General features: G+C 38.8%; 1 protein-coding gene and 1 long non-coding RNA gene across 3 annotated transcripts in view; one reads left to right on the top strand and one right to left on the bottom strand.

Annotated features, from left to right (window-relative positions):
• Positions 1–19,813, top strand: part of Phf14 (PHD finger protein 14) — a 164,378-nt gene that overhangs the window by 2,514 nt on the left and 142,051 nt on the right. The gene's annotated exons all lie outside the window — the stretch shown is intronic.
• Positions 1,246–19,521, bottom strand: LOC128099247 (uncharacterized). The gene is made up of 3 exons (XR_008214471.1): positions 19,420–19,521; positions 14,468–16,125; positions 1,246–10,248 (listed from the first exon to the last, which is right to left on the bottom strand). It is a non-coding gene; the product is annotated as an uncharacterized LOC128099247 (long non-coding RNA).

Here is a 19,813-nt window from a genome sequence, read left to right on the forward strand (position 1 = left end):
GCTCTGTTTCTCTTTTACACTAGATCAAGCTCATGTAGCCCAGGGTGGCCTTGAACTCCTGATCTTCCTGCTTCCTCCTCTGAAGTGAGCCACCACTGCCTGGCTTCTATGGTTAACTAGTGGCTAGCTCTGCCCTCTGATCTCCAGGCAAGCTTTATTTGTTAGAGCACAAACAAAATATCACCACAGTCTGTGTATAACAAAGGAGAGAAAAATGAGATCACTAAGGGATGGCAATCTTGCTAAACTTTACATACTATGGTAAAGAGTATGATTATGCTAAAAATCAGTACAGAAAGTACTCAAGTGTAACAAGGGAACTGCAGTAGTGAGTATAGCCAGGCTGGCCGAAAAAGAAATTACAAGATGAGGAGACCTTTTATTGAATATTTCATCTGGAGTGAAAAATATCGGTAATAAAAAGTAAGTAGATATACAGAAATACCATAATTCAAAAGAAAGTAAAGTCCAGCAGTTCACTTTTTTTTTTAACCACGGCCTAGTTCCTAGAAATAACAATAATATCGACAGCCAGGTCCATATTTGAAATGTTAACCAGGCAGAATCGCACAGTATAAGGTTCAGTAGACAGTAACTAACAGGTCAAAGTGTCAAAGCTTAAATTTTGCATATTAAAGTTAGAGGAAAGAGTAGTGACCTGTATGGTAGGTAGGACTGGAGACACTAGAGGTGACAGTTTAGAAAAGCCATTGTAGAAGAGGCATTGCAAAATTCAATGTGAGTTTCAGAAGCAAGGCTTTGGTGTGTGCTAGATTATATCATTTACAAATTCCTCTTGCCTGGCCTTAGGGAGAGGCAATTCATTGCCGCATTAGCATCAGGTTTGATAAGATGACTTTCTCTAGCAGTAAAGGAAATGTGAGAAATAGCATTTCCTGTCTTGCAGCACTGTTGGCCCCCGTGTGCTATTCTCTCTTCTCTTCTCCCTCCGTGACAAGATCCAGGTGTGGTCTAGACAGCAGCTGCTTTACCAGCTCGGGTGTGAAATTGAAAGCTATTTGGAGAAGAGCCATTGCTTACCTATGATGGGCATGTTTTCAAAGTAGGAAAGAGAGCTTTACTGTTTCAAGTCATAGTGTCTGTGATTAGCAGCATAGTCTCTCTCAAAAAGAATTACAGGTTTGGCCAATGATGCAGAGACTTGACCAGATTCAAATAGAAGAATAGTAGACTATATACTTAAAAAAAAAAAAAAAAAAAAAAAAAAAAAAAGACCTCTTAGCTTTGGGTTTCAAAAACTGACTGAGTTGTGAATTGATATTTCATTTCTCCAATCTTCTGGAGGAAAGAATCAGATAGAAAGATATGCTTGTGCTTATGAACTCCTTACGTGGATTTAAGCCAAGAATTGAGGAAGAGTGCTGACAAAATCAGGACCTAGTCAAATACTATTTCCTATCTTAATGCCACAGCAACTTAGATCCAATGACATTTCAATACCTGTATACAATTCTCATTCTCTTGCCAAACAAGAGCTTCACTGCAATTTTCCAGTCTCAAGTCTCTGTTCCACTGTAGAAATTTGGTTTTTTGTTTGTTTGTTTTTTTATGACAACTAAAGTTGTTAATTCATAGATCATCAGACCAATCAAAGACAATTATAGAAAACAACAACAACCTAGAAATCACAGTATTGGACTGGGAATGTAGCTCAGTGCTATATTCCTCACTCTGTATGAGGGCTTTAGTTCCATCCTTAGCACTGAAAAGGAAAAAAAAAAAGAGAGATGATGAAGATAAAATGTGGGGCAAAAGAAGAGGGGAAAGAAAAAGAAACTCAGGAAGGACAGGAAGAGAAAAGAAAGTAAAAGAAGATTCCACAACATCATTTGTGGATCATAGACTCTGAGTAGCAAATAATGACAGACAAGAGTGAGTATTAGGGTCTCCCAGAGGTGAGTGGATTTTGAGCAAAGAACATCAAGACCTAAATGTCTTGAATAAACATTTAGGACTCTAAATGTTTGTAATAAAGAGACACTCTATTATATTGGCCATTTGTTCACATATTTAATGCTTTTTCTAGGAAAAAATTATATTTAATTCTGCTAGTGTCAAGCTCAGACCAGTGACTTGATGTGGAGAATGGGGCATACAGAAATAAAAATAATGTAAAAGGCTGGCTAGGGAGATGGCATGGTAAGAAATGCTTACCTTTCAAGTATGAGGGTCTGAGTTTGGATCTCTAGAACTCATGTAAAGCCACATGTGGTTGCGTGCATCTCTAATCCTATTACAGAGAACAGACAAACTCTAGAAGCTCATGAGACAGCTAGCCTGCAGTACACAGTAGCAGAGAATAAGAAATCCTGTCTCAAAGTAGAAGACAAGGATCAATCCTCAAGGGTGTCCTAGGCCCTCCACATGATAGCCAGGATTTTTTTTAAACACTAAGAAACTGTTTTATTTTGAATTACATATATGTATGTGTGTCTGTATATGGGTATATGCACATTAATATGAGTACAGGTGTCCTTGGAGGCCAAAAGATGGTGCCAGGTCACTTGGAGCTGAATTTACAAGCAGTTGTAAGGCCCTGTTTGGATGTTGAGATCCAAATGTGTCCGCTAGAAGAGAAGAGCAGCAAGCACTCTCAAGCACAGAACCATCTCCCCAGCCTTTTGTTAATTACTTTTAAAGGAACTGTAGTGTAGGCAGAAGTTTCCCATCCCAGCAGCCACTTCCCAAACAACCGACATGAAGACATAATATTACATATAAATGCTCAGCCAATAGCTCAAGCTTTTTACTAGCTTACTCTTTTTTTATTTAAATTTTTCTTTTTTTTTCCTATTATCAGCTTGATACAGTACAAATTCTTATCCTAATAGTGAAATGTTTCACTGAGGCTTGCCCAGTGATTGAGTAAAACCAAAACTTATTATAAGCCAAAGTCATCCTAGGGTCCACCCTGGATAGCCAGGATTTATTTATTCACACACATGAACATGCACATACTCAGAAATATAAAAGGAGCAAAAAACAGAAAGCATTAATACTGTGATGAAGTATCATATCGTGTAGAATTATTGGGGAAAAGGGAGCCTTGTAGCCTGTACGTACAAAATATTCTTAGCAAAGCAGGGAGAAATGAAAGCTATTACGTTTATAGGGTATGGAAGAAGCTGAGATTGGTGTAGTGGGACTTGGCTTTCATAGAGAGGAGACATGGGAAATGAAGCTGAAAAGGTTAACTCAGATTTGGGAGAGTTTGAGACTTGGAATTTTATCCTTTAGGTAGTGAAGATTCAAAAATTATTTCTAAATGCAGAATAAAGTAACTGAATGGCATAGGATCTTAATAAATGAATTGGGGTATCTTTTACCATTTCACTTTGAGATTTGTACCATGCTTATTTCTTGTTCTTTTTGTTTTATTTTTTTGAATGATTTAGAAATTTAAAAATATATTAATAATAGTTGCCCAACTTAAATGAAACTGTAGCCAGACATGGTGGCATATATTTATAATCCCAGCATTGAAGAGGAAAAGGCTGGAAGGTCAGGCCTTCAAGGCCAGCCTCAGCTACATTGTTAATGTGAAGCCAGACTAAGATACAAAAGACTGTGTCTCTAAAATAAACAAACAAATAGATATCCTATGGTGAATACCTCTAAATCACTATCAATATCCCCCAAGATAAATTAGTGCTCTTATATATATTCCTTGAAGATTCAAGCCTAGAAAATTCTGGATGATTATGTGTTGTTATTAATGCATGATAGTAAAGAAATAGCTTCTTTTGAGAAAAATAATTTAATAAGTGAGCCATAGAATACAATTATATTAATGTAAATTGAAGACAGGATCATATTTTTATTCAGTTTGCATTTAGGATTTTAATTATTTTTCTAGTAGATAATTTGACAATTGGAGTTTTTTTCTGATAAAACAAATGCAAATACCTTCACTTGTTAATAAAGATTCTGCAACTATCCTTAATCTGAAAACAAATATGTTCGTGTACTAGTATGACAATTTAGCATAAACTACCACTAATTATAAAATTTCTATTAGAAAAATGAAAGCATTTTGGTCTGAAAGTTTACTCCCACTGTTATAAATCTCAAAGCTTCACTGCTATAGTTTAAATTAAATACTTGAAGTACTTTATATGCAAAATTCAATGAATATTAAAAAGCTGAGACACAGTAATTTAGTTAGTACTTCTTTTCAATGAAACCTTATGGCTACATAATATTTTAGGGGGAAATTTGTGTTTGTCTTATTTGCAATAGGACATCAGACAGCTAATCTTTATATGATAGACTTTAGATCTTTCTCATTTTCCATCTTTCTTCTTTGATGCCATTTATTATCTCTCTTGAGTTTTTATTTTCTCTATGGATTCCTTAGTTCATTCAGTCATTTGCTCATGAACATATATTGAATAGGTACTATTTGCTGTGCTGAGTGGGAATGGCAGATACACAATAAAAAGCTTTATGAGAAATACCACAACAAAAACTAGTATACAACTCAACTTGTGTAGCCGAATTTCTAAATGGTCTTATTAAATAAGAAACACAGGGCCAAATATAGGGGTGAAAGCCTTAGAGATCAGAGAAATAGTGATAGCCACCAACCTTACCTCTCCAGCTCTGCAGCTGTCAAAAGGTGAGTTACTGCCTGTCTCCTATGCCTTTATTGCCTTGCTGTTCTGCCCTCTCATTGGCTCTTAGCCCAGCTACCTCACTTCCTTGTCACTGCCTGTCTGTTCAGACCTCCAGGTCTCTATGGTTGGTACTAGGATTAAAGGCTTGTGTCACCATGCTTGGCTGTTCTCTAGTGTGTCCTTGAACACGCAGAGACCCTGCCTGCCACGTGATCAGATTAAGGGCGTGTGCTACCACTGCCTGACTTCCATGTTTACTTAAAAATGGCTGCCTTTTCCCCCTTGATCTCCAGGCATGCTTTATTTATTAACATACAAATAAAATATCACCACATTTCATCACAAATAAAATATCACCACAAACTTGCTTTTATCATGTTCATTTAATTTAAAGAAAAATGAACTAATTATCTTCCTGCTTGTGTGTATGGATGTATATGCATGAGTACCAGAGGCTAGTGTCTAGTGTCTTCCTCAGTCATTGTCCACTTTAGTTTTTGAGATAGTCTCCCACTAGACCGAAACTTGTGGGTTTGGCTAGACTAGCTGGCCAGCAAGCTCCAAGAATCCTCCTGACCATGCTTCTCCTGCTCTGGAATTAGAGGTATATACCACTGCTCTCTGCTTTTACATGGGAGCTAGAGTACCTATATACTCTATGTACCTATGCATGTACAGCAAGCACTTTGCCCCTGAATTATAGCTCCAGATCATGAAATCATTTTTGGAATCACTGAATCAATGATACCTGTGAAATAACTCCAGTTAGAGATACATTAAGCCAGGAAAGATCTAGATCACTCTTGAGATCAAGAAAATTTGAAAATAGCCAGGCGGTGGTGGCGCACGCCTTTAATCCCAGCACTCGGAAGGCAGAGCCAGGTGGATCTCTGTGAGTTCGAGGCCAGCCTGGGCTACCAAGTGAGTTCCAGGAAAGACGGGCACAAAGCTACACAGAGAAACCCTGTCTTGGAAAAAAAAAAAAAGAAAATTTGAAAATGAAGAGCCTATGGATGAGAGTTAATACAATGGAAACCAATGAGCTTGTTTACAACAAACATATAAAAGGAATGTATAGGAAGAGAAGACATTCTGTCCTAAGACTAAAGACTATGAATAAATGAAAACCAGGCCAAGGATGAGGAAATGGCAAAACAACCAGAACTGAAGGTCAATACATCAGTCAGGGGTCAACCAGAGAAGCAGAACTCCTAAGCTACATATTTGTATAGTAAAATATTTATCATGGTGAATTGCTATGATATGGTATGTGGAAAACAGTGCTTCCCGTTCCACCTGAGGCCAACAGAGTAGTCAGTAGGGAAGGGATGAGAGACTTGAAACAGACAAACAAAATCTCATCAGACACATGATGAGTGCTGTCATAAGGACAGAGGCCACCACACTGGTCTCTTATTGCCTTCAAATTTCCAATACCAATTATATGGGATCCCACAGAAGAATCTACATCTCTTTCTAATAAAAACTAAATACAAACCGTCTAGAAGGATATCTGAGGAAGGAATTTGGCAGTATAAGAGTAGTCACTGTCCTAGATGATCTCATGCCTTCTAGATGTACTCCTCCTTAACCTCATTGAGTTATATGTCCCAATGTCTTCTTTGCAAACAGATTAAGTCACATAAACTAATAGCACAACACCCTGTTTTCCTATTTATTGACTGGCATGATGGACCCAAAGTGAACAAGTAGCAGTCTAATAAAATCATTACTGTACAGGCATGGCCATCTGTGTGAACCTGCACTACTGGGCTCTAGTTTCTTCATCTGTCAGGTATGAATACCCGTGCCCACTTTTTTGTCTTCCGAGGCTATGGTAAGTTCTGGAATGCTTTCCTGCCAGCCACTAGAGTCTAAGTCAGGTGCCCACGCTGCCTCTTTTCCCAGTGAGTATGTTGACCCCAAAACAGGGCAATCTAGAGTACATGAGGATGAAAGCCTATCACTGATCCCAAATGCATGCTGGAATATGTATGTATTCATGTATAGATCTTAGCATCAGAGTTCACTTTCTTTACAGTGGCAAAGTAACACTAATATGGGCCTGTGTGTTATCTGGAATGTCCCCCATTGTATGGAACTAAGGATAAAACTGTCTTGTGAAATAGAATTGTACACAGTTGTTTGGGGCAGAGCTTAGGAAACACAAGCTTTCTTTTCATTAGGCTGATATCCCTCTGGATGGTCCAGTGACTTCACTAGAACCTGGTGTTAGAGTCCAGGAGCACTCTTCCCCACCACCACCCAGGTGTGGACCAATGGTCTGGAGGGAACCTAGAGAGAGCACCTTTGCTTGACACTGTCTCAATGACATTCTACTGCTGTGGAGTTTGGAGTCCCCTTCATGAAGCCAAAGCTTTGTACTTTTCTAGAAAAGTACTTTAGCCTTCATTTTCTCTACTTCTCCTCCCCCGCTCCCAACAAATGAAACACACAAAATTGCCTTAATAATGCAAACCCAAATGCTATTTGGTTTAGCTTTTTATTTATAATGCCCAAATTATTCCTTACAAATATCAAGTTAAATACAATTGGTTTTGATGATCACCTATTTGACATTGTTTTTAAATTTATTACATGGTAAATGTATATCCAGATTAATGTATCAAAATCTATTGCATGAACTATAAAATCATTTTCAAAATCTCAATTCCACAAATAAAGTTCTATTCTAATTTAAGGAAAATCATTGCTGTATACATCCATAGAAGCATCCCTTCATTGAAACAAAAACTTCTGTGCCAGCAGAGCTATGTTACAAAGTTAAGAAGTGATTATTTCACCAATGAGTGGCTAGGATCATAGAAACAAGAGCCATTTTTATATATAACCCCTTTGTTACCAGCAAATGGTAATGGACACTATTTGCTAACTTAGAATGTACATTATCTAGAGAAATGACTCCACCTCCTCAAGGTATTGCTCACAACTAGCACTGTAACTGTGTCTTGTGGCTCACTTATAGTTCAGAGGTTCAGGCTGTTATCATCATGGCAGGAAGCATGATGACATGCAGGCAGACATGATGATGGAGAGGTAGCTGAGAGTTGTACATCTGCATCCATAGGCAACAGGGAGAGAATGCCACACTGGGTGTGGCTTGAGCATCTGAGACCTCAAAGCTCACTCCCAAGTGACACACCTCTTCCAACAAGGCCACATCTCCTAATAGTGCCACACCCTATGAGTGTCTGGGGGCCATTTTTATTCAAACAACCACAGCATTATGTTTGTTTGAAAGCTTCTCTACCTTTTTGGATCATTGACATGAAGCTTCATATCTCCAGCCTTATTTGACTAAGACACATTGTTGGATACTTTGTGATGTTTTCCTCCTGGTAGTATCTATGTCTGTATGCTTTTCTTTCTTGGGACTTGACCTAAGACTGCCTTTCATATGCACTAAATATGTTTAAATATCTCAACTTGTTTAAGAGCTCTAATTGACTGCTATCATAGCACAGTATTTCTTACTTTGTCTTTTCTTCATGCAGAACAAATACCAGTAATAGTTAACAGTATCACATTAGTTTAAAAACAAGTTTTTTGTTTTTGATTTTGTTTTTGTTTTTGAGCTGAGGATCAAACCCAGGGCCTTGTGCTTGCTAGGCAAGCGCTCTACCACTGAGCTAAATCCCCAACCCTAAAAACAAGTTTTTATAACATAAATGAACTGTGAAAATATTTTGCTAAGTAAAAGAAGCCAGACAGAAAAGACTGTACATTAGAAATAAATACTGTTTTTGTGAAATGGATAAACAGTGACAGGTAGTAGAATAGTTACTGGTGTAAGAGAAGTGAGGATTAACTGATAAAGAGTATGGAGTCTCTTTGGGGTGATGTAAATGTCCTAGAATAGTGGTGATGGAATATACTTTTATACAACGCTTTCAGTATATTTAAAGCCACTTCACTGTATAGCAGAAAATAATTAATTTGATGGTATGTGAACTATATTTCAATAACGTTGTTATAAAATCTCAGCCCTGAGTTGTGCACCCTCAAAAATGAATTATTATATTAAAAGGATGACTGGCTGTCTAAGGGCATGGGAAGTAGGATAAAAATGTAGTTTCTATGAGACTTGTTTTTGCATTACAAGTTTTATATATATATATATATATATATATGTATCCTCTGTATGAAAATTTGAGTTCTATAAAATATTTTTCAGTATTGTTCTTTTGTTAAGTATATTCCCAATCTCTCAGAGTTTAAACTTGAACCTTTTACTTGATCCTAATTTCTATATCATTATAGATTTCCTGTCTTTTCTGAGAGCACTTAGGATTTTTTTGAACTTCAGAAATTCCAGGACACTCTGTTTGCTTTTTTGAAAGAGGATTTCTCAGTGTAGTCCTGACTGTCTTGGAACTCACTCTGTAGATCAAGCTGGCCTCAAACTCACAAATCTGCCTGCCTCTGCCTCCCCAGTGCTGGGATTAAAGGTGTGTGGATTAAACCACTGCGTGGCTGTTTGTTTTAATTTCAGCATTGTTTCTCTTGAGTAGTTCTGAAATACTAACTACAGCATGATAAACTCAGCTAGAGATCTTCTGGAAAGGATTTGTGATCTCTGTAATGGATTAGGAATGACAACTTTTTGGCTACGTGCTGTACTTTTGGGTTGTCAAATTAGCGTAGCACTTTGAGGTTAGGGGAAGAGGATTACTTTGAATGATGAATAAATCTATTTTTTTTTTTTTTTTTTTTTTACAAAGAGTCTCTCTATGTAGTCCTGGCTGGACTAGAACTCAGTATTTGGACCAGGCTAGCCTCTGCCCTAAGTGCTGGCATTAAAGGAATGGGTCACCACATCCATCTAAAAAAGTTTAATTTTAAAAGATTGCCTATCGGACAAGATACAGTGTACTATAAAGATGAACACTTAATGTTTCAGAAGAAAGGGATTTGATAGTTGGAAGTAGATATTTTTTAAAAATCAATGGATGCCCCAAGAAGAAATTAGGGAGTTCCCTCGGGAAAGTTGGCTTGAAGTTTACACAAGTGCCTTTGTAATCCACCTGTCAGGAAGTTGATTCTGTTACTGATTTTGTAGCTGCCCTTATCATAGCCATGTGCCAGTCAGGGCACTCCTATCTAGGCACAGGAGTAAGTTCTTCAGAAGCTCCATGTTTGAGTTCATGCCTGTTATGGTTTGCTGCCACACTACAGGAAATTGGCTACTATCTACTTTTTTCAAAGTTTTTATGGCCAAACATAAATCACATCTGCAATCCCATTTCTAGGAGACTCTGATACCTGTCATACAGATGAAGAGGAAAGAGATGAGTCTAATTTCAACAAGAAAGAAAGGTCTAATTACATTGACAGAGAGGTTCTCTGATGTTGCAACCCATTCTCAATTCTTCAGGTATCCTAACAAATCAATATACTCAATGCTCACAAACTGTCTAAAATCTCAATCTGTGGGTTCCAGTTCACTGGCTGTTGGCATTGTTCAGTGATTTTACGAGACGAGATGCTTTTAGAGCAATGATTCTCAGAGGCAGGAGTGGGGCTACTGCTGTTGGCTTTTCTTTCCAAGGAACATTTGGCGAAGTGTGGATACATTTTTAGTTGTCACAGCCTGAGTGAAGGAGAGCTGTTATTGGCATTTAGTGTGTAGAGGGAAAGAGTTGGAACATCTTACAAACAGGGTCACCTTCTACAGAACACTATCTAGCCCAAAGTATCCATTGTGCCCAAACTGAGAAATCCTAGTTTTGAGTAACAGAGAAGCTGTATTTCTTGAAACAAGAATTTAAAACTCTGGGCTTTTGCTCATCATTTAAATATATATATTTAATATTTATTTATTATTTAACTATATATCTAATATATTTGACTATTCATTTAGATGAATATATTTGAATATATACATTCATTCAAATACATATTTAAATATGTTCAAATATATATAAGCAGTTCTTAGAGTTACTTTTCAGTCCAGCTCAGAAACATTTTTTTTTTTTACCGTCTTAATGTTATATTATAAGAAGTACTTGTTGCCCCATTGACTGTGATCAACAGGCATTTTATTCCAGAGGATCACATGTGATAATTTAAGAATTGTTTCTCACTACAATATCTTCTTTCCATTGGTAATAAGAGTCTTGCTTTGTTTTGAGCCAGACCATATCAAATGAATCTTAATTTCAAAGTGGTGAAATTTTATTTCTTTTTTTAATTATTTATTTATTTATTTTTCTCTCATATATTACATCCCAACCTCAGTTTCCCCACTCTCCTTCCTTCCCAACCCCTTCCCCATTGACTCCTCTTCAGCTTCTTTTCAGAAAAGGGCAAGCCTCCCATGGATATCAACCAGACATGGCATATCAAGTTACAGTAAGATTAGGTAGGCACCACCCCTCCTATTAAGGCTGGACAAGGCAACCCAGTATGAAGAATAGAGTCCCCAAAAGAGTCCAAAGAGTCAGAAACAGCCCCTGCTCTCATTGTGAGGAGTTCTACAAGAAGACCAAGGTACACAATCATAACATACATGCAGAGGGCCTAGGTCAGTCCCATGCAGGCTCCGTGATTTTCAGTTCAATGTCTGTGAGCCCCTATGATCACAGGATAGTTGATTCTGTGGGTTTTCTTATGGTGTCCTTGACCCCTCTGGTTCCTAAAATCCTTGCTCCCCCTACTTCTACAAGATTTCCCAAGCTCTGCCTAGTGTTTGACTGTGGGTCTCTGCATCTGTTTTTATCAGTTGCTGGATGAAGCCTCTGATGATGATTATGATGATTATGCTAGGCTACTGTCTACAAGTATAGCAGAATATCATTAGGAATCATTTCATTGACTCTCCCAGGCCCCCATGGAGTTTGGTTCTATCCTGGGTTTCTGGGCTATACTGTCTCAGGGTCCTGGCCCTCCAGGTAGTGTCAGGGTGGACTCCCTCTCATGGCATGGCTCTCAAGCTGGAGAGCTCTCAAGTAGTCATTGGTTGGCTACTCTAATTTCTATACTACCTTTACTGCAGCACATCTTGTAGATAGGAAAAATTGTAAGTTGAAGGTTTTGTTGCTGAGTTGGTGTCCCAGTCCCTCCACTGGAAGTCTTGCCTGGTTTCAGGAGATGGCTGGTTCAGGCTCCATATCTCCCATTGCTAAGAGCCTTTGATAGGGTCACCCTCATAGATTCCTAGGGGTTTCCTTTACCTGAGATTTCTAGCTTGTCCCCAAGATGCCCCCAAATTCCAGTTATCTCTCCCTGTATTCTCTTCCTCCATCTTCTCTTCATCTGATCCCTCCTATTCCTGCCCCCACCCATCCTCAGATATCTATTTTATTTACCCCCCCAACGGAGATTCATGTGTCCCCCACCTTGAACCCTCCTTGTTACTTAGCTTCTCTGGGTCTGTGGATTATAACATGATTATCCTTTACTTTACAGCTAATATGCACTTATGAGTGAGTATATACCATGTTTGTCTTTCTGGGTCTGGGTTGCCTCACTCAGGATGATTTTTTTTCATAGTTCCATCCATTTGCCTGAAAATTTCATGATGTTATTATTATTATTTTTTTTTACATCTGAGTAATACTCCATTGTGTAGCTGTACCACATTTTCTTTAATCCATTATTTGGTTGAGGGACATCTAGGTTGTTTCCAGTTTCTGGCTATTACAAATAAAACTGCTGTTAAACATAGTTGAGCAAGTGTCCTTGTGGTAGGATGGATTATCCTTTAGGTATATGCCCAGGAATGGTATAGCTGGGTCTTGAGGTAGGATGGTTTTCTGAGAAACCTTCATATTGATTTCCAAAGTGTCTGTACAAGTTTGCACTCCCACCAGCAATGGAAGAGTGTTCACCTTCCTCCACATCCTTGCCAGCAGGAGTTGTCATTTGTGTTTTTGATCTTAGTCATTCTGACAGATGTAAGATCGAATCTCAGGGTCATTTTGATTTGCATTTCCCTGATGGCTAAGGATGTTGAACATTTCTTTAACTTTGATTTCTCTGTTGAGACCTGTGTTTAGAGCTGTACCCCATTTTTAATTGGATTATTTAGTTTGTTGATGTCTAATTTCTTGAATTCTTTATATATTTTGGAAATCAGCCCTCTATCAGACACTGGGTTAGTGAAAATCTTTTTCCATTCTGTAGGCTGCCGTTTTGTCCTATTGAAAATGTCCTTTGCCTTACAGAAGCTTTTCAGTTTCATGAGGTCCCATTTGTTAATCATTGATCTTAGTGCCTGCACAATTGGTGACCTGTTCAGGAAGTTGTTTCTTATTCGAATGAGTTCAAGACTATTCCCCACTTTTTTTTTTTTTTTTTTTTTTTTTTTTTTTTTTTTTTTTTTTGGTTTTTCGAGACAGGGTTTCTCTGTGTAGCTTTGTGCCTTTCCTGGAACTCGCTCTGTAGACCAGGCTGGCCTCGAACTCACAGAGATCCACCTGGCTCTGCCTCCCGAGTGCTGGGATTAAAGGCGTGCACCACCATCGCCCAGCTATTCCCCACTTTCTCTTCTGTCAGCTTCAATGTGTCTGGTTTTATATTGAGTTCTTTGAAGCACTTGGACTTGAGTTTTGTGCAGGATGATAGATATAGATCAGTTTGCATTCTTCTACATGCCATTATCTGGTTAGACCAGCACCATTTATTGAAGATACTTTTTTTTTCCATTGTATAGTTTTGGCTTCTAATCAAAAATCGACTGTCCATAGGTGTGTGGATCTATGTCTGGGTCTTCTATTTGATTCTAGTGATCAACCTGTCAGAAATTGGTACCTAAAACTATAATTACCCTAAACCTAGGAGCCTAGATGCCAGTGTAAGAACAACCAAGAACAGCCAGGACAATATGGCACTACCAGAGCCCAGTTATCCTACTACAGCAATCCCTGAATATTTCAAGATGGCCAAAGCACACACACAAAAAAAATTGACCTTAAAACTAACTTTATGAAGATGATAGAGTTCCTTAAAGAGGAAATAAATAAATCTCTTAAAGAAATCCATGAAAACACAAACAATGGGAGTTAATGAATAAATCCCTTCAAGAAAGCCAAACAAACAAGCAAACAGGTAAAGGAAATGAATAGAACTTTTATTTCTTAAATATCTTAGTGTGCTGATCAGGTTTTTAGTCTCAACATGCTCTTAGCCCTGGACATTTCTGCTTTTAAACATCTTTGTCTCCCTTTACTCCTAACTCCACCCAGTTTAGATGCATACTTATATTGCTGTGTCTGAATAGAAATAGAAATTCTGCTAGAATGCTGTGCTTGTGTGTTTCCTCTTCTAGCATATGTATTCTTTCTCTGGTTGTCCAGAGTAACAAACAGAAATTTACCTGATTGTATCTTCAACTGTATATTAAGCTCTGGCAGGGAAAAGACAATAATCATTTTTCATAAGGTACATCCCCTAAATTGCTATTCATGGTATTTACTAAATATGTTTCAATAAACGTTTCTTTAAAGAGTTAGCTTATTTCATTCTGTGATTTCATTTGCTGTTTTTCAAAACTTATTTCCCATGTTACACATACCACCATTCAACATGTATTTGTCAAATAAATGAATGGATCTAATAGGTTTCATTCAAACCTTTATATAATCTCAATATAAGAGCAGGTTAAAAACTGATAAGATTGTTTCAGATCCTAATATTTTAGTAGCTTTGTTGGTATAGAATGTGGCTTCTGAAATTGTTGAATAACTGCTGTATCTAGTACATATTTCTTTAATATTTTAATGGACTTAAAAATAATCTTAAACAATTTCCATAATAAGACACCAGATTCTATTTTCTATTGGTGTAGACACACAGGCTGAGAAACTTACCAAACTGACATGGTGGCACACTCTTGTAATCTCAGTACTTGAGAGGTTGTGGCAGGATAATTACTGTGACTTCAAGATCAGGCTGGACTACTTATGAACAAGACTGGCCCTCAAAAAAAACAAAGACAAACAAATTTACAGTGTACTTGTAAGAGGGATTCTGCTTTGGTTGTATTCTTTATGGTTTTTGTTTGTTTTTGTTTTTCTCTTAATAATAATAAGTGCTGTGGTTTATTTTTATGAAATGTCTTCCAATCAAAAAGTGGTTGGTTACTCCTATAACCTTCATGACACTATTGTACCAGCATATCTTGCAGGCAGGCTGCTTTTGTAGATCAGTGTTTGTGGCTGGGTAATATTGATGATTACCTTTCTCCTCTGGTAATATACAGAGCACCTTCTAGTACCATGAACACTAGCACTAGGGATGAAGCTTCTACTTGAGCACCAGCTTGATGTCTATGTGTTCAATGATATTAGTTAATAGTGTCTTCAGCACGAGGGACTTAGCACCAGGTTGTAGAGGGTAAGTAATAGTCTGTGATATTTTAAGGGTTTTATGGGACCCCTTTGGCCATGACTCAACAAGATATAACTCATTCCCAGAACTAAAGTTTTACTTGGTAAGATAAGATATCTAGTTGGGGCACTGTCTTCCCCAGTATATGATGTCTCTATTTAAATTCTTTTCATATTGTATATACTTTAGGGAGGTTCTACAGTAGTAGGTTTCTATCATAACACAGTTCAAGAATGGAGTTGTATGAGGAGAATTCTGAGTACCTGTGAAAATACTCTAAAAAAACAAAACAAGAGTCTTGTCACCTCAGTTTCTTCAATAACGTGTAATTGTTCTTGGAATTTGTTTTCTGCTCCTCCCAGGTATAGTGGATAGGAGTGGTTTACTTCAGATTATTCAGTACATCTGGCTATTGTTTTTTATGCCTCTATGGAAAAACATGTTTTTGTCATGTGTGAATGGTCCTTGTGATTGTACATTTTACTCATGTGATTACTTCTTAAACCTCAGAATATAAATTGTGTGATGCTCTGAAAAAGGTTGGCTATTCTACTGCATGAGACTTTAGTCTGCCTCATTTTTAGGTCCTACTGCCTCCAGAGCAGTAAACAGGTTTCCATATGCTTTTTTAAAAGGCCTTTAGTGTTAGTTGCCCTCTCCATATCCCCCCTTTATCCATCTCTCCCACCCCTCCTCATTTAATCTTCCCATTCCACTTTCCCCTCTATCTCTCCATAACACCATACTCCATTTGACCTTCCTTGGGAGACCCACACATACCCCAGTCCCTTACTAGGTATGGAACCTTTGTGATTATTTGGATTGTAGCACACATTTCAGAAGCTTAAAAGCAGACATCCATTCACATTGCAGAAAGCATGGCCTATTGACTGTAAGGCACTCAGCAATTAGGATGTCCACACAAGATTTGTCTTTCAAATATATGTGGTTTATTCATACAAACATTCCATGTAATATGCTAATATAAAAGTTAAACAGACATCTCACCAAGTGGGAACAGTTGTTTGGGCAGAAATGCTACTGCAGGGTTCCTCTGGGGAATCCTCTCAGGTGAGAAAGCTTTGGAAACTTGAATAATTGATCCATGTCCTCTTTGAAGTACTTCAACCTTGGGAGGCTGGAAAGACGGCACTGATGAAGGTTCGGGAAGTCTTAAGAGTGGTGGCCAGCAACCAGTACTGACAAGAGGGCCTGTGGGCCCAGCAATGGTCTCAGGGACTTCAGCTGTGACCAAAGCCAGGGCCACACAGTGTCCAAAGGTCAAATTTTTGTAACATTTCATTGGGCAGTAGTTTTGCACTATACAAGCTCATAGCTTGGGGCTGGTTCACTAGCACTTCAACATCACCATAGGATTAGTTCATTAGCATATCAAAGCCTGTCCTGGGCTTGGCTCCTATTTGAGCCAGGGGCTTGCTTTTGAAGCCTAGCTCTTATCAGAGCTGCCTAGTGGCAAGCTGAGGTATCATACTATTTCAAGTCATATAAAATGGCTTTTGAACTTACACAAAATGGTATCTGAGTTACACAAAATAGTTTTTTACTTACATTCCTAAAATTGACAATTACAATATTTGTCTTTTGGGGTCTAGGTTACCTCACTCAAGATTATTTTTTTTTCTAGCTCCATCATTTACCTGCAAATTTCATTTTTTAAAAATATTTTCATTTTATTTTTTATGTGAGTTGGTGTTTTGACTGCATGTATGTCTGTGTGAGGGTGTCAGATCCCTTGGAACTGGAGTTACAGACAGTTTGTGAGCTGCCATGTCGGTGCTGGGAATTGAACCTGGGTCCTTTGGAAGAGCAGCCAGTGCTCTTAACTGCAGAGCCATCTCTCTAACCCCCAATTTCATTTTTCTTAACAACTAAATAATATTCCATTGTATAAATGTACCACATTTTTATTATCCATCAGCTTATGGACATCTATAATGTTTTTAATTTCTGCCTATAATTAATAGAGCAGCAGTGAACGTGGATGAGCAAATATCTCTTCAGTAGGATGTAGAGTCATTTGGGTATATGCCCAAGAGTGGTAGAGCTGCATCTTGATGTAGATGGATTTTTGGCTTCTTGAGGAACCTCCACCCTGATTTTCATAATAGCTGCACCAGTTTTTATTCCCACCAGTAATGACTAAGTGTTTCCTTTTCCCCACATCCTCAACAGCATATGCTGTCATTTGTTTTATTCATCTTGGCCATTCTGAGGGGTAAGATGAAATCTCCAAGTAGTTTTAATTTACACAATAGTTAATACAGTTAAAAGGATACATTTTCTCTGTGAGATTAATACTTTTCAAAACAGCAATTCATTCAAGTCTAATGTAACTTTTACATTTAATGGTAATGCAAAAACATAGCTCTCACCTCAGAGAGGACAAGAGACAGTTTATTCTGGGACTTAAATATGAGTAACTATGGCTGGGTACATTGTTGGTTCTAAATGCTGAGCTTTTACCATGCGAGAAAGGTCAGAGGCATGAGGCACAACTAAACCCAGTATAAGAGCTTTATTAGGAGGAAGGGGAGGACAGAAAAGAGTAACCAAGCCTGGAAAGAGGCACGTGCTGGGGGTGGGGGAAGAGCAGAAAAAGAGGGGAGGAGTCTGTGTGGGGCTTTTTAAGAATTCCCCTGCACATTCGCAGGTGGGCTTAAGGAGCTGCGCCACACATGCTATGATTGCATGACCGTGCTGCTGTGTGCATTTGTACAATCATGCAGCGCACTGATGAGATAAGATGTAAGATACCTTGCTTATTGAACTGCTGCTGTGCAGCCATATAGCTGGAGTGGCAGAATCCTAACATACATAGATTTAGGTCTCTCCAAAGATCATGTTCCAATGACGTGGTGACTTCATGAACTTTTTTTACTAACAGAAGAAAGCCATAAACCAAGACAGTTTTCCAATACTTTGGTGGGTGTATCAGGCTTGGCAAGATGGAGAGAACTCTGCTGTATGCCTTGGATGCTGTCTAACATCATTCTTAGCCCCTTGATTGGTGGAAAACTGCATTCGGTTAGCCCACTCCAAAATGAACTTTATGTGTTAGTCACACATTGTTAGATCTGACATGGAGTTAGGCAAGGGATGGCTATTTAATAGGGGTAGAGGGGCCCCAAACAGCTTGACCACACAGCTGCCATGACAAGCTTAGGGGCCTAGACACAGTTTCTGTGACAGGCTTACTGGCAGGCCACACCCAGATCCAGGAAAAGCCATAAGCTGACACCACCCAGGGATCCACCCAGGGATGGGGAAGCACCTTCCAAATATTCCAACCATTAGATAAGGTGGTGGCCAGATGTCCCTGAGTCTAGCACACATCTGTTTTTGTTTTACAGATACCCCTAGACAATTGTCAGCCAATCAGGGTCCTGAACCCTGGAAATCCCCTCACCCCAACCTCTGCTATGATAAAAACCCTACCCAGCCTGGGCTCGGGGCTCTCTGCTCTCACTACTGCATCAGACAGACAGAGTGACCAAGCTCAGAGCTTGAAATAAAGGTTCATTGCTTTTACATACAGGATTTGGTCTCTGTGGTGGTCTTTAGGGGGTCCCAGCAATCTGGGCATAACAGTAGGCCAAACATGGAGCAGGATAGTTTATAATTAAGCTCTGGAATTATAACTTCCCAATCTCTCCACATCACTGCAGTTTTAATCAGTTATCTGAAACAGTCACAGCTTCTTTCTAGGAATTTTTGTTTAGAGTTTACCCTATTGGCTAGGCATTACATTTTGAACATATGTGTGTGTGGGCACATCTCTTTTATTAAATATTATAATGTCCCTTGTAGATTGAAAAGCTTATGCATAGAATCTGATGTAGATGAGGCTGGGTACTAGGCACGGCAGTTTGTCTTCAGGAGAGAGGAATAGCTGGTAACCACATTAAGAAACAAACTCTCAGGCAATATCAAAAGAATTAGTTATGATTAGGATCTTATAAAACTTACTAGCCGGGCGGTGGTGGCGCATGCCTTTAATCCCAGCACTCGGGAGGCAGAGCCAGGCGGATCTCTGTGAGTTCGAGGCCAGCCTGGGCTACCAAGTGAGTTCCAGGAAAGGCGCAAAGCTACACAGAGAAACCCTGTCTCGAAAAACCAAAAAAAAAACAAAAAACAAAAAAAAAACCTTACTTATAAAACAATGGCAAACAAGCAAAAACAAAACTCCTTTGTATCTGACCTAACATTCTCACTCACAGACCTTTGACAGAGAACACTTTTGTGCATTCCTATTTAAGGAAAAGCAGTTCACTGAAACAGTAGGTGGTGGTGGTGTGTGTGTGGGGTGTAGATACCAGTTATGGTTTTTAGTAATCCTTTAAGATAGCAAACTCCTTTTATGAAAAACTTAAAATCTTAAAAAACATAAACCAGAATCAGTAATTGGTCTTACATGATTAGAAGGAGATGGGGTTTCTGAGAGGCCTAGTCTTCCGCAGGCTATGGGCGGAGCTTGGGGGTTCTGTGTGAACTCCATGATCTTTCTTGAAGTTACTCGGCTCCAGTCGGCTTAATTCGGCTGCTTTCGGCTCTCTCCCGGGAGGGAGCGCGTCTGCGCATGCGCTCTCAGCTTCTGCCGCCAGCAACGGACTTAGCTCGTGGTTTTCACTTCCTTCTTGTCAGAGCTGTATCCGGGTCGTTGCTCTCCCTATTGTCTCCCCCGACTGTGGGAATTCTGGGTCTTTTGTTGCTTCTGGTGCAGGATAATAAAGTTTTCTGTTCTTTTTATTTCTGGTTTTTACCGGGGCAGTTGCCCTCGCAGGGCGGCCGGTTCGGGCCTGGCGCCT

This window comes from Peromyscus californicus, unplaced genomic scaffold (assembly GCF_007827085.1).
Source record: "Peromyscus californicus insignis strain IS unplaced genomic scaffold, ASM782708v3 Scaffold_6__1_contigs__length_162567912, whole genome shotgun sequence".
NCBI classification, from domain to species: domain Eukaryota; kingdom Metazoa; phylum Chordata; class Mammalia; order Rodentia; family Cricetidae; genus Peromyscus; species Peromyscus californicus.